The sequence below is a fragment of the Struthio camelus genome, chromosome 17, assembly GCF_040807025.1.
Source record: "Struthio camelus isolate bStrCam1 chromosome 17, bStrCam1.hap1, whole genome shotgun sequence".
NCBI classification, from domain to species: Eukaryota; Metazoa; Chordata; class Aves; order Struthioniformes; family Struthionidae; genus Struthio; species Struthio camelus.
The window spans coordinates 6,154,211-6,168,992 of NC_090958.1; positions in this window are offsets into that span (position 1 = coordinate 6,154,211).

Sequence of the window (14,782 nt, forward strand, 5' to 3'; positions counted from 1 at the left end):
CACCTTGTTTCTAGGTTAATGACCGGTACAATGACAGGCAGACATGAAGGTAGCTGCAACGTAATCCCAACGACCGTGACAAGCAGAAAAGTGACCATGTGCTGGTGACATACCATAAAATCAGAGACCAACCTGCAAACCCCAGGCTGCTGACAAAACTGATGAAACGAGGTATTGGTGGATGTCACTTGTGAACACTAACATGTGAAAGAAGTACCTACAGCAGTCTGACTCTGCCATACCATAGTGCAGACTTGACTGCAATACAACAAGCTATCCTTGTGATGAAGGAGAAGGGGGAACAGCCACTATTGTCTTTCTTGGAGATTTAAATGCAAAGGCTCATTGCAAGGAGATGAAGACTTACAGGTTAAGCTAAATCAAGATGTAGGCATCAGAATCCCATCAGTACCTTACGAGATTACAACAGAGGAACCACTGAAGGAGGAGCTTGCAAATCTAGAAAGAACTGTACGTTTTTTTTGTGGTAGCCATCAATAGCCTAATAGGGGTGACTCTGTCAGGTAAACTGTGCTAATGTGATATTCACATGAGGCAAAAATAGTAGGGAGATCATCACTTCCTTTTTTTTTTTCTTTCCAGAATTATTTTATTGAACATCACTATTTGTTCCTGAAGGGGCCAGAAATTTAATTCTGATTTGAATTCTAAATGGTGTTTAAGTTGATAAACCCAATCCAGAAGTTGGGGGCAGGGATAAAGGAAGGACAGATGGTGTTTCCTTATCAGTCCCTCTGTTTGTATTGCTAGAATATATTCTTTGTTCCTACAGCTTAGCAAATTCTAAAGAGAAATTGTAAGATGAAACTAAAAGTTACTTAGACAAAAAAAAAAAAGTGTTTCTCCATCCTTCTAGCCTTCTTCCTTTTCTTGATCATGTATCTCAATCCGATGATGTTGTTAGGAATCATTCATTATTCTTAGATTTCTAATGACCCTGCCGCTCCCCAGGGTGCAGGAGCATTTGCCTCTGGGGGCAGAGGTATTTTGTGGGTCATCACATAGCTCCAGGGATTGCAGTCAGACTGGCTGTACTCCTGTCAGCTGTGGAGGAAGGAAGGTGACTGTAGGAGAGGCAAGAGGGCAGCAGGCAGCCTGGGTTATTTTCAGACATCCAAGGAGGCCTTGAGTCTCAGTTCATTAAAATCTGAAGGCCTGGAGGCTGTGCAACTGGTGTGGCAAAGATCTTTGAGTTAAGCCACCAAATCATGATTTCTTCCAATGATGGCTACCCTTTCAGCCTGTCCTCACTATAAGAATATGTCCTTTTTTTTCCTAAACTGAAAGATGAGTGTCATACTGCACCTTACAAATACACAGTCTCTAAAACTTCTAGAGAGTTTAAGAATGCTTCTTTTTTTCCTAATGGGGAGGGGAATTTTTATGTTATTCTTCTAAGGCCTAGTAGATTATAGTTCAGGAATTTTTTTTTCTCTCTCTTTTAAAAAATATTTTACATCATTATAAGAGTGTAGAAGGCAGGATAATATTGCATCAGTTCCTGTAGGAGGGGCACACAATGCATCTGCTCCCTCCAATGCAAAGGGTTGGTTATTTAGTTAGGGAAGTGGACTGAATAGCATGCGCCAGATTTTTCAAAATCGCTCAACACCCATATAGCGCAATACTGGGTTTGGTTGCATTTTTTTGTCTGTTTTATTTGTTGTTTTTCACCCAAATAAGCTGTCGGGTGCAGCGCTCTTGAAAATTTAACTGTGGCTGTTGAGCTCTTGGAAAGCCAGATGTGATTTTTTTTGAAAAACTTGGTTCCCTTTGGTTGAAGTGACCAGTCTCAAAGTACCGTGAAATGTAAGTGTGAAAGGTAGAATGACAGTTTAACAGAAAGTGTTTGCAGTTGTCCTCACAGTGCAAGCATGTTCTTTTCAGCATTTCAGTGACACTTTTTGTAAACTTGTTCCAAATTTGCGAGTAGTTTAAAGCCCTTGTGGAATCAGCCCGTTTGGAAGAGCAAACAGTTTGCTATGGATTTATCGGACTTTTCAACTTAAAAGCTTAACAGATTCTCTCACATAGGTCTGAGAGTTCTGGTGGAATGTTACCTTTTGGATATCTGTGCTCAGACTTGCAGCAAGCATGTGTTTTGATTCATTAAGGAAGGCCAGTGTGGTTTATTCTTAGGCTTGTGGTAAGAGAAAATGAATCAAGGTAAAAATACTTTGTATTAAGTGAAACACTTTTTGCATTATTTTCATGATGATTTTTTTTTTTGGTCTGAGTACAGCAAAAAATTTGCAAGTTAGACAAGTCTGGGCTTTTTCCAGGGATACAATGGCTTTGTTTCGAATATAAATACCTAAGGATGTCTTACAGTTTCAGGGTTCTGTTCCTATGGTTGCAAAGTTCAGACTTCAGATTCTGTGCTTGGTGCTGAACGTAAGAACCTGTTTTGAAATGAGCATTAAAGTGTAGCCTGGAGGACAGTTTAAAACTAAGATCTGGGTAAGTGGCTGAGACATCTGCAAATGCGTAGGAGGCAAGAGAAAACATGAGACACCTTCACTAACTGTGCAGAGCATGGCCAGCAGCACAAAGCACCCTCTGTATATGTAAGCAATCTACCTCAAAACATGTAGCAAGAGACAGAAGGGACAGTACCCTGGCAAAATCATTGGGATGACAGATTTTCCATTGCAAGGCCTAAATCTAGGGCTTGTCTGATACATTTGTAGAATGCTACTAGTTTGAAGAGAAATAAGGAAGGAGTGCAGCCTCCCAGAATGGAATTCTTGCCATGCTCCTGGGATGGCACAAGGATAAGCAAACTGACAATGGCCTTATTTTTTCTTTGCTCTTAGCATTCGTCTGTTGTCCTCTCTCTTTGGTTAGTGATTTCAGGTTTGCTGATGTCCAGCATCCTGGCTGTAGGGCGTCTGGAAGTCCTGGGCAAACAACTGCAGATGCCATTAATCCAATGCAGGACAGGTTAGTCCTGCTGATTTTAGATCTACAGATGTTGACAAATCTCATTATCCATCTTCTGTACAAGTCTTATGGAAAGGCTGTTGTTGAGTCCTTGGAACTTAATGAGATAACTTAGGATATAACTTCACAAGCATTTTCATCTAGCAGGGCTTGTGGAAAGAGTGTCCTGGCCATGCCGTCCTGCCCTGTGCTGTTCTTTCTCTCATGCCAGTAAAGCAAGACTGCAGAAAACCAAGCTTGGTTGAATATGGCTGCTGCACATTTACTGCTCTAACACAGCTGACTGAAGTTGCTGACTTGTCTTCCCATCCTTTGGAAATCTAAAGAATATACCTACAGTCTGGATCATCTCTTTGTTTCTTAGGAACGAGTTTAATGTTCAAAGCTGTTTTGTTGACCAAACGGCTTTCTGAGGTCTGAAAACCGTTCTCCTTGCAGCTCTGCTAAGCCTTTTTCCCCTGTAGCTCTCTTCCCCTAGTGAGTCAGTCACTGTTTTTCCCACCACTTAGTCAGTTTTACCGGGGAAGTTGCTGGGCAGTGCTGGCATCAGGTGCCTTTATTGGATCAGTCACACTGTGATACTTGGCTGTTAATTTTGAAGAGAATTGAGTTCTGTCAGCTCTAAGAGACATCCTTTCCTGTTCTGGGGTTTCTCCTCCTGCCTCTTGAACCGCAAGTCAGTTTTGGATGAGTAAATGAGGTTATTCTTCTCCTTAGTCTTGCATCTAAAAGCTCTTCCAAATACTGTAGCCAGTAGGCACTTTGTAATCAAATTATTCTGGGCACTACAGAAATCTCTGATCTGCTCCTTCTCCCAGGCACGGTACCTGGAGTCCATTCCAGGTGACACAAAATCCAGTTCAGGTTCTTTTCTGCCTTCCAAGTGATTTAGCAAGCCACATCCTTTCTCTAAGAGAAAAATGATCTCTTTACATTTGTAATATCTTTCCTAAAATGTGCCGTACAATCACGTCTTTAAAATATATGAGGCGATAGAGCAAATATATTGAAAAATAGCACATACTTGGCTAGTTTTACTAATAATTAAAATATACAGGCCTGTATATGACAGCTGAATGTGTTGAAATATATTGAAAACATATTTGGATCATTCCACATATACTGAAATATTGAAAACTGGCCAAATCTGTAAAAATTTAAGTCCATGTTTAATATATATATCTAAATATCTTCTTCACAAATAGATAGCAAGAAAACTTACTATGAAGATATGGGAAATACTAACCACTTTTTATTTTTTCCTGCTGGAAAACCAGTGATCGTTGATACTAGATCATTATAGACACTGCAGTAACAGTTAATGTGTCTGCTAGCTAATAATGTGTGTACTGGGCCTAGCACAAGGGTTCATTGATCTTAATAGAGACCACTCAGTAACAGTGGACTCTAATAATAACAGCTCCCTTGGCATCACCAGTGCTGATTTAAGTCCTAGCATTTCTTCCTCTGCAGTCTCTTTGGATTAGCTTGGGAATGGAGGGGGGAGTGGGAGTGCGAGTGGTTGTGACAGCTCTTAGGTGGAAGAGTGTGCAAGTGCTTGCAGTTTCTAGATAAATGAGAAATTTCTAGAGAATGAGTATTCAAACAGCAAGTCTTACAGAAGGGATGTGACTCCTGAGAGAACACAGGATCTTTGCATGAAAATAAGATTCTCAGTTTATTGTTAGCTCCTGGTGGCGCTCATACGCATCCTGTAGATAAGACTGTAGAGATGTCTGGATGCCCTGGATCCTCTGGGAAGTGCACTTTTGCAGTATCACACACAACCGGACAGGGTTATCTGTGATTAGAACAGAGCTGCAAGGCATGATGCGACTGGGATTCCCATGCCCTTTCCGTTTCCCAACTTTACTGTTATGCCTTGCTTTGAGTACCCCAATAAACGAAGGATAGCTATAAAAGATAGATGAAACCTTCCAAATCAGCACTGCCACGCTCCATCCCCAAAAGCCAGCAATTGCCCTTTTTAGGAACGTTATCATAGTCAAAATTATCCTTTTGAGCGTTCAAGGGTATATAGCTCTACACCTGAAGGGTACGGGGCAAGAGACCCTATTTTTTTGCCTTATGAGATGCAGGGTTTTCTCCAACTTTCCCTGTAGGTTCTCGTGGCAATTAGATCTGCAGTGAAGACTGATGCTCTGCAGGGAGCTCTATACATGTGCTGTATACACACATATAGAGATACTGTCTTTGTCCATGAAGGACATGTCCTCTTATTGCTTGGCAAAAGATGGGCCGTTCTTTTCCTAAAATTCCTGGATGCATAGTATTCACTGGCATTGGTCATGTACAGCACAGATATAGTATGAATTAGTAAGGGGAAGATGACAAGTGGTGTGGGGATTTAAGCTGTGTACCTGAAAGCCCCCACTCACATGCCAAGTTCCTGTTGTGCTAGGCAGGGGTTATACAGTGTAAAGAGTTATACAGTGACTGAACAGAAAGATGGGCCGTGGTCAAAGAATGCACAGTGTCAGTATGCAAGCCAGTAAATTAGGAAATTAGACAGAGAGAGAAACATGGAAACGAGGCAGGATTGATCGTACTACTAAGCAGTGGTCTTAGGATGACAGTTGCCATGACACTTGACAAAATTTCTTTATTATCATGGGGAAAGTGAATGTAAGTGAAAAATGCAATGCTGTTCCTGGTTAGCATCAGGACGGTCTGTTCTGCTGATGGACCTATTACGTGATACCAGTGAAACTGTATTTGTAGTGGTGACGGCTGAAAATAAGTTAGTAAGCTTGTGCTGGAGTGACGAGTGTTCTGGAAAGGCATATGGGCCCTTTGAGAACCTGGAGGGCCAGCTGGTGCTGCTCGAGAGTTGGATGGTAGAAATCAGTCTAGAGCCTGATTTTCTCATCCAAGGTAGAGCAAGTTTCCAACTGAGAAAGAAGATCTCAGAAAGGGAGCAGCTTTTAAAAGAAGACAGTTGTTCCCTGAGATGACCTTAATTTGATGCTTAATTTGAAGGTGAATGGAGTTTTCTGTGGTTCTTTAAATTGTATAGAATTGTCCCATTCCTTTAAATTGTTTTATTCTTTTAATAGAAAAAAATTGAAGATGACTTGGGGTCTTAGATCTGTCTCAGTGTGTAAATCATTGATCTCAGAAAAAGGAGTCAAAAGAGGCTATGGTACTATTGACCAAATTAATGTATTTATCTGCTGCGTAGTATTAAGTTTGCGTGAACATTATTTGCGTGTAGGAACTTGGAGAAAGACCAGCTTCAGACAGAAATGAAAGCCCTGAATATAGGGGATCCTGTCACAAGAAGATTGAGGAGGGTTTGGGGTGTCAAAAGGAGGCTAATTGCTACGTTACTTTTCCAAGATCCCATCTACTCTACAGATTTGCTGCTCTGAACAGTCCCGATGTCTAGGACAGTGGCTGTTATTCTTCTAGTTCTGCAAGTCACCAGCAAGCTCAGAGCTAGAGCCCCTCAAGATCTCACAGCCCTAATGAAAACAAGGAGCAGACCAGAATTCTTCTGCAAAATAAACAAGCCCCCTTTCCTGACCTCTTCCTGACCTCCCAATGAGGTGCTAATTACTAGAGGATTAGCACCTCTCCTGTATCACAACGGATGCAGCCAAGGAGCGGGAGGTGACAATGCCCCGCATGGAATGCAAATCCTGAAGAATTAGTCCAAGGGCAATAGGCAAGTGCCAAAGTTAAGAACAGCGAAACCTTCTGAATTGTGAGTTCAACCTGTGGTCTAAAAAGCGTGAAAAATTAATGGCTCTTGGAGGAACTATGCAGGAATTAAATCTCCTTTTTATTGTTTTGGACTTTTCTTAATTTTTACTTCAGATGCTGGTAGAAAACATTCCTTCAGTGTGGCTACGGTGATAGCAATATGGAAAGAGAGTTGCTAAAAATGAATTGCACCAGCAGAAGTATCTTTGCGTATCTGTGCCGAGAGATCACACCAATCACATTACATCTGCTGGAATGAGAAGTGTATGAATTAGTCCTTGCAAAGGAAGCCCTAGCAGAGATGTGTGTGATTCACGGGATGTATTCTGTCAGGCTGAGTCACTGAGAGCTCATAAGCTATGTAAGATGGTCTCTTAAGGTTCACTAGCTGTATTTATTATGTTAGGACAGTGAATGGTATAGCAATTGAATGCCTCATTGATGTTTTTGGCATGTGTTCTTGTTGTTTTCTACATTAGGCATCAGAGCATGAAAAATCACCTGGTCACGCTAGAAATCACCTCTCCTATATATCCTTGCAGTCAGCCACACCCTCCATACTTTTCAACAGAGAAAGTTCAGATTTGTACTGGATTAGCCCCTGCACTGGAGCAGGTTCCTCAGCGTACATAAAAAATTTGATTTGTGATACCACAAATCTGAGATACTCGAGATAAAAAATGTGCATACCTGAATGGAGGGATGTTCAAAAGTATTATTCACCCAGAAGGTCTCAGTGGCTTCAGTGGGAGCCATTTGGTTTGCTGGCAGTTCTTGGTTGCTTTGGGAAATCAGCCCAATGTGTTGGGGCTCCAACACAAGGATCATGTGATTGTCTACAACAGAAATTTGCTTTGTTCTGGGTATTTTGTGATGGTTAAAGCGATGAAGTCTTTCTGTTGTGGCTGCTGTTGTGTCTGCCTAGAGCTTTGGTCTATTTGGTCCTACATGGGATGGAAAATAAAATGTTCTCATATAAGGCATTATAACATTTGCATGAAGCCTTGTATCGGTGTTTTTATTCTGGTTAAAAATCATATTTCTCATTAAAATTTCTGTATCAGAAATTACTTTAATGGTAAATAAGATCTTAGGAACTAACTTTAAACATGGCCTTGGCCTAAAGCCACGTCTGCTTACAATCTTTGGCCAGAAAAGGCATGAAGAAGTGAGAACCCTGATATGCCAGCAGATGCCCGTAGTGCTGCTACTGCTGTTATATCAGCAAAAATATTTTAATTTCTATTTTATGTTTCATTTGTTAGAGATGTTCATCAGCCCAGGACCTTTTACTGCACTGATACAAGGCATAGCTTTGCCACTTCTAGCTCCATCTAAGTTGGATCTCCATTGGGATGGAGCATCAGGATTTCCACTGGCCATAGGACTGCTAGAGGGGCCCCCCGGTGCCCTCTTGTGATTTAGGCCAGCAGGTGCAGTTACATCTACATAGGCCTCTGGGATGGGGCAGAGGCTGCCACAAGTTGCACATTTGTGTAATTTCTGTCCTATGAGGTTATACGTTCCTGTGCCTCAGTTCTCATCTCTTCAGGGTGGGGATAATAGTACTGTTCTTGTTTGTAAAATCATTTGGGAGCTGTTTGTGAAAAATGCTATAATAAGATTTAAGTGTCATGATTATGATCTTTTTTAACCTAAACAGCAGTGTGGACTGATGAAAGCTCTCACCATATGCTCTTGTATAACTGCATTTTACATAGTGCATGGTGGTATGTTTTCTTTAATGTAAAACAGCATCTCACATTGTATTTGCAATCCATATTAGAAGAAAAGATGCATTTCCTTCATATGTCACCTGACCATCTTCACTCTCTGTCCATCACTAATTGCTTCTCTACACAGGAGACACTTCCATTTTCCCTGGTATAATTATACTGTTTTTTTTCACCTGTATGGATGGTCTTATTCCAGGAGGAGAGTGACTAAAGCTCCTTCCAAAAAACAACAGGAACTTTTTCCTGGGATTAGGGAGTAACTTCTGATCTGACAGATACAGGCAGACTAGAATAGTCTGAGGTCTGGTGGCCAAAACACCCACCTAGGAGGAGAGTGATCAAAGCTCCAAGTGACAAATACTGAGTCAGATTTGCAATGAGCAAGAGCCTCGTTGGGAACGAACTGGATTGACTCTCCCCCTCAACTAGTTAACAGCCCAGTGCTCTGCTGCTGATGGGAGGACAGCCAAGAAGAGACATGAACCAGAGTCTCCTAAAGCTCAGGGAACTCTCCCAAGCAGCAGGTGGTGGGCTGTTCTGGGTGCTGCTTTTCTGAGTGGAAGTTCCCTCCGGAACCCAAGAATAGTTTTCCAACAAGAGTTTTTTCCCATGCTGCTATGTTATTGGGAAAAAAGTTTCTATTTCAGAAAACTGACTTTTCCAACAGAAGATCCTATTATCAATAAATACCTGACCAGTTCTCCATTGAAGAGCTGCTTCACCTTTGCTGGCTTTCTCCAGCTTCCCAGATGTGGACATGAGCTGCTGATGTATCAGCTCAGTAGAACCCACTTTGGGTTAAATATATTCTCTTCACCAATTTAGCCATTTTAAGGCATAATTTTTAGAACTAATCCTTGCCCTCAATCATGGCAGCAGATCTCTTGCACTTCTGTTCCCCTGGTGCAAATCATTCTTATTCCCCTGCTGAAGTCTTAACTTAAGCAGTGCTGTCTCAGTTGACGCCAGCAGAGGCCCTGAAATCTCACTGCTTTGCTGCATAATGCAGCCCCGTTAGCGATTGTGGCAGACGCACGGTGTAATGTAATTTCCTGTTTTGAGAATTATCTCCTAGATTTTTGTATGGTCCAAGAGACTCCTGTCTGCATTGTTCTTCTGCAAAGGATATGTGCAGTATGGGGCCAAGGTGACACAATCAGGATCTCCTCAGTGTAGTGTCTGAGTGGGGCCTCTGAATAATAACCAGATTACTATCTCCAACTTATCCTAAACATGCCTGCCTCCTTTTACAGTTTTTGTTACAAAGTATTGTTGCCAGGATGGATTTATGCTGGGCCATTTCCCACTCCAGCTGCGTCACTACAATCATTGTCAAGAGAACACAAAAGCAGAGACTGAATGCCTTGTGCCTTCCGAAAAATATATTTGTCCCATTGCACTCCTGTGACCTTTGGAGTATGATGCGGCTTGATTTGCTGGTGGCTACTAAAATCAAGACTTCCTGATGCGTGATTGCCAGGGAACCTCAAAGGCCAGAGTGACTCCTTATTGCCTCAAATAATCTGGCAGAAATATGCGAAGCAAAATTGCCCACTGCAGAACAGTTCCTAGAGGACTGTAGCTAAGACACACACCTACAGCAGTTCAGTCCTAAATATATATTTGTTTTGTTCTTTTATGGAGTCTCATGCCCTCCTCTTTTTTCTGTGCATCATGATATCCATCCACTAGAAGGCACTGTTGTACAGTGGACAGACTGGGTGGGCACAGTCAGGAGCCTCTTGAGTGACATCAGGAAAGTCCCTTCCCCTGGGAGTGCCTCAGTTTCCCCCTCTGCCAAATGATGAATATTTTGAGAAATGTTGGCCAATGTGGTGTGGAGCCATTAGATGTTATTAAACTGCCAAAGGAGTCAGTCAAACAGTATCCTGGCTTTAGGGAACGAAGATCAAACCAGATGCCTTCAGGCTCTGCGTGCCACACACAGCCACAGAAGAATGATGACTCTGTGTTGTCATTATTCCATTGTTTCCCTGTTATTTTGTGCCCTGCTCTCATCTCCAGCCTCCTATAACATTTTGCCACAGGGCTTGGAAAAAAAACAACCCCTCATTCAAATGGGCATGTGCTAATTTTACAAGCTTACATGGCTGTAGCATACAGCACGTGAGATCGGTACAGAGACCTGCTCCACTTGGCTTCCTCAGGTGCAAAACCCGAAAGAGAAGCCTGAGCATTGCCTAACCCCCATCTATCATTTTGGTAACAGTCAGTGACTCCTTTCTGTGGCAACATGGTTGGCTGTGCTGCTGATTGTGTGTGGTGGATCCAGTGGTGACCACAGTCAAGAGAGGCAAGTGGGGATTCCCTGGGTCTCAGATGTGTCTTCTGGTGGTTGCTGTTTTGTTTTGTTTGCAAAGCTTTGTATGCTAGAAAGTGGCTCTCTCTACTGTTTATAGACTAATCTGAAGAAACTATTTGAGAAAAGTCACAGTTCCTATCAGAGTTCTCTGCTTTGTAGGGAGCACATGAGTGATTTCCTTCCAACCTGTCCTAACCTCATTGCTATTTGTGATGAAAAAGAAGCAAAATTGTGAGCCTCCTCTCTGCCTGTCCCCTTTTAAGGTGTTCTGAGAGCAGGGGAACCATGCCTCCTTCTCAGTCCTGTTCTGTCCAGCATGAGCTGGAATGGGGTTGGCTTCAATGGTATATAGAGCCTCAAGAAGGGGAAGAGCTGCCAAAGTCTCCTGATCATTTAGGTTCTGCCGTTGATGTTGTCATTATATCAGCCTAAATTACCAAAGTTTCCAGCTGGCTGAGCGTTACAGTCTACCACTGATCTCTTCGTGATGGATGGGCAGGAGGCTGTTGCACCTTTTCTTCTCTCCCCAGGGCTATACGCAGGGCTGAGGGGCAGAGCCTTGTGTTCTGGAGCTGCACACCGTGCAAGTTGACTGCACCACACCCACACTGGTAACTGCATGCAGTCACACACTGAAGAATCCCTTTGCTTGCTCCTGTCCAGGTCTCTGGGCCTTTTCCTGATGCTGCAATTGATGTTTCCCTGTCTTTTCCCTCATTGCCTTGTGTTTCTAGCCTCTTCATTTCTAACTCTTTTCCAACTTAGATACCCTAAAAAAAAAATGGTTCAAGAGACCTGGCCCAGGCCTTACTTCTATTTCAGACCAACCTGGTGAGAAGAAAGACGTTCTTGCATGGTACGTAGTTTCATGTCTAGAATCCACTCAGAGGCTTAACGAAGGAAACAAGCTTCCTGATCCCTGTCTTCTGTGCAGTCATGCAAGGAACAGGGACAATCTGGTTCTTCATGCTTATCACCTTGCTCACAATTCATGACTGTGTCAGCTGCTGCTTGTTAGTATCATACGGAGCAGAACCAATGATTTCAGCAAATGATGTGAGTGCAAAATACTCCCTTCACATCTCCAGCCCCACCAATCTCATCTCTTCCTTACAGCCCTCGGGTATATTAAATGTTTTGGCCTAACGAAGCTCTCTGATCTTAAAATCAGTCCAATCTCAGTGACCTCCGGTGGCAGTGGGTAATATTTAAAAGCCTGATGTGCCAGCAGAGGCTTCTTGTCTCTCTTTTGGGTTAATAGTTAAAAATCCATGGTTGTTTTTCAAAACCTAAATTGCTTTACCCTCTACAAATGGTTCCCCTTGCAATTCAAAATCAAACCTTTGTCTAGACTGAGCAGACTCTTGGCTAGTAGCTCTGGCAGCCAAAGATACCAACAGTTTATCAACATTCTCACTTTCTACCCCAAATTCACTCATCCTAGTTTCAGAGGTTTTTTTTCCAGTGGCAGAGGAGTATTTAGCTAATTGGGTTAAGGAGCCTTAGATGTTACTTGGCTCTCTGCAGAGTGTTTCTTTTTAGCAGTGCCAATTTCCTTAGCAAATTTATTTCATTGTGTGGCCCATTTGATCCTCATATCCGGAACTGTGTGTGAATCCTGAACCACCCAAGAGTGTTCTTCGTAGCTGCCATGCTAACAAATAGAAAACTACAGAAGGCTCCATTTGCTTTGAAAATGCACCCTAAAACTCAGAGGCTTACTTCCAGATGAAATGGGAATATAAATAAAGATAAAATAATGCATCTTGTCCATACATGCATTTCCCCTGTGTAGCTGCTAATGTGGCTAAATGGCTGTTACCCACGGAGGGCCTATGTGGCAGTTTTCATCATGCCTTCTATCAGGTCTTTGACAGTTGTCTGTAGAGTTGTCTGTCTTTCCCTTTACTCAAGGTTCAAAGGAGCCCAGCAGTGATTTTCCAGCTTCTGCTCTCAAAATTTCAGCTGAATTTGCAGAAGAGCTTAGTATGCAACAGCCTAGCCTCTTGAAAAAACTGGGAAAATTGTATAGGTGCCAGCCTGAGAGTTTGGAAAGCCTGACTACATATGTGAGCATTTCTAGGCCTAGTTATTGCATATGAGAACTTTACTAAAATCATTTGATTAAAAGAGTAGCTTTTGTTTGAGATTCTATATCTACGCATAGGGACTCAAACTTTGGGCAGAAGCAAACAATTTGTTACCTAAAGGAACCTAGGGAGACCTTAAAGGGCAAAGTGAGTTCTCAGTGAGCAGTCAGTTTTAACCGCTTCTGTTTTTGCATCTACTAAATAGATTTACTGTGAACTAGTCAGAAGTTCAGAGCCCAATTTATCTATATACTAAAATCCTGTTACAAGTAGTACCGAGGAGACTTGAAGTATTACATGCACTTGAAATCTCCTTTTTTACTGCCAGAGTGGTATAAAGGAGCCTTAGTGTAAATGGAAAACAAACCTTCAGTCTTTGTTATAGTAATAGGCTGTATAAAGTTAGTGATTACACAGTGTAGTGTTCTCACGTTATGAAACCTCCACTATAATTGAAAATTGCTATGCAAGCTTAATCCTGACACAGCTGCTAGTACTTCTGTAATAGTAAAAGAAATAACGCTTCGCACATATAAATATTTTATTTGCATACTGAAAGCATCATAAAATTGTATTTCTTGGCCCACCCAAGATGAAAAATAAATACTGTTTTACAGTTGGGGAAACTGAGGCAGAGAGAAAAAAAATAATTCTGGATCACAGCATTTTGCAGATGAGACAGAGAAGAGACCAGAGTTATAGACCGCTGCATGTCTTTATGGCAGCCCTTTATTAGCGGGCGTTGTATATGCAAGCATTATCCCTTTCATAGGGAGTGTACGTGCTGCAGGGAAAAAGAGGGCTAGCTTTGGGTAGCGCAACTACTTTGTGTGATACTTCAGGATTAAAGTGGGCAGCTTTCTCATGATTACTGATTATCGATTACGGCCAAAGATAACCACATGTTAAAATATGCAATCATAAGTCAAATGGGAAGAGACACGGCGTGTGGGATTTTCTAGTGGTTTGTGATTGGATTGAAATCAAATGTTAAATATGGTTCACAAGTATTCAGTTGTGGTGAATGCTCATTTTATTTTCTTTTAAAGGCAGATGAGTGGGAAAACAGCATGCATGCTGTGCTGAAAAGTGACCACTTCTAGCATGGATCCATGGTCTAGGCCTCAAACTGTGCACTGACTACCAGTAGGGGAGACACAGAAACTTTCCAGCTGTAGCCTCAGCCAACAGCCATCTTAGACATGCAAGCATTCAGTGGGCCGTTTTAGTGTGTTGGCTTTGCATTATTGAAAACCCCAAGGCTTTGAAAATATGAACCAGGCCTTCCAAAACAGAGACTGGTTGAAAAATGGTGAAATGAAAAAACAATCTAAAAAATTTTGTTGTTTTTACATTTGTCTTCTGCTTTTTTCGTCCTCCTGGGGCTTATGTCTTCAGGCTATACCCTGAAACCACGAGGATTAGAAACTCCTTTTTGTATTGTTTTATTGTAATGAAATCTAACGGTTTTGTGTAATCACATGACTCCAAGCACCAAGATTTAAAGGAAGAGAGATTTGAAACAAAGTTATGAGAGTTCGCTCCACTGACATTGAGGGGGAACTTTTGAGACAAGGTGTGGGCTTTTGGAGTCTTTATTTTTTGCTGATGTATAATGCAAACGAGCTAAAATGATTAAAGGGTAATCTTTAAACTGAAACTGTAATCAGTAGGTCTTGTTATTGGGAAGGAGATTAATTTTCAAAATGTTTCATGCTCATATAAATAAGTATAGATAGATACGGCTGAATCATGAGTTAAATAAGGAAGTTATGTTTCTGGGTTGCCTATTTAGATACCTTACTGACTGTGATAAGTTTGCATTTCGTCTCACGATCGGATAGTGGCCAGTGAGGTTATATAATACAAAATGAAGTCCTGTGTCCATGTATAGAGCATGCAAACCCCAGGAGGGAAGGAGAAGCAATACTTAGTGATTTGAG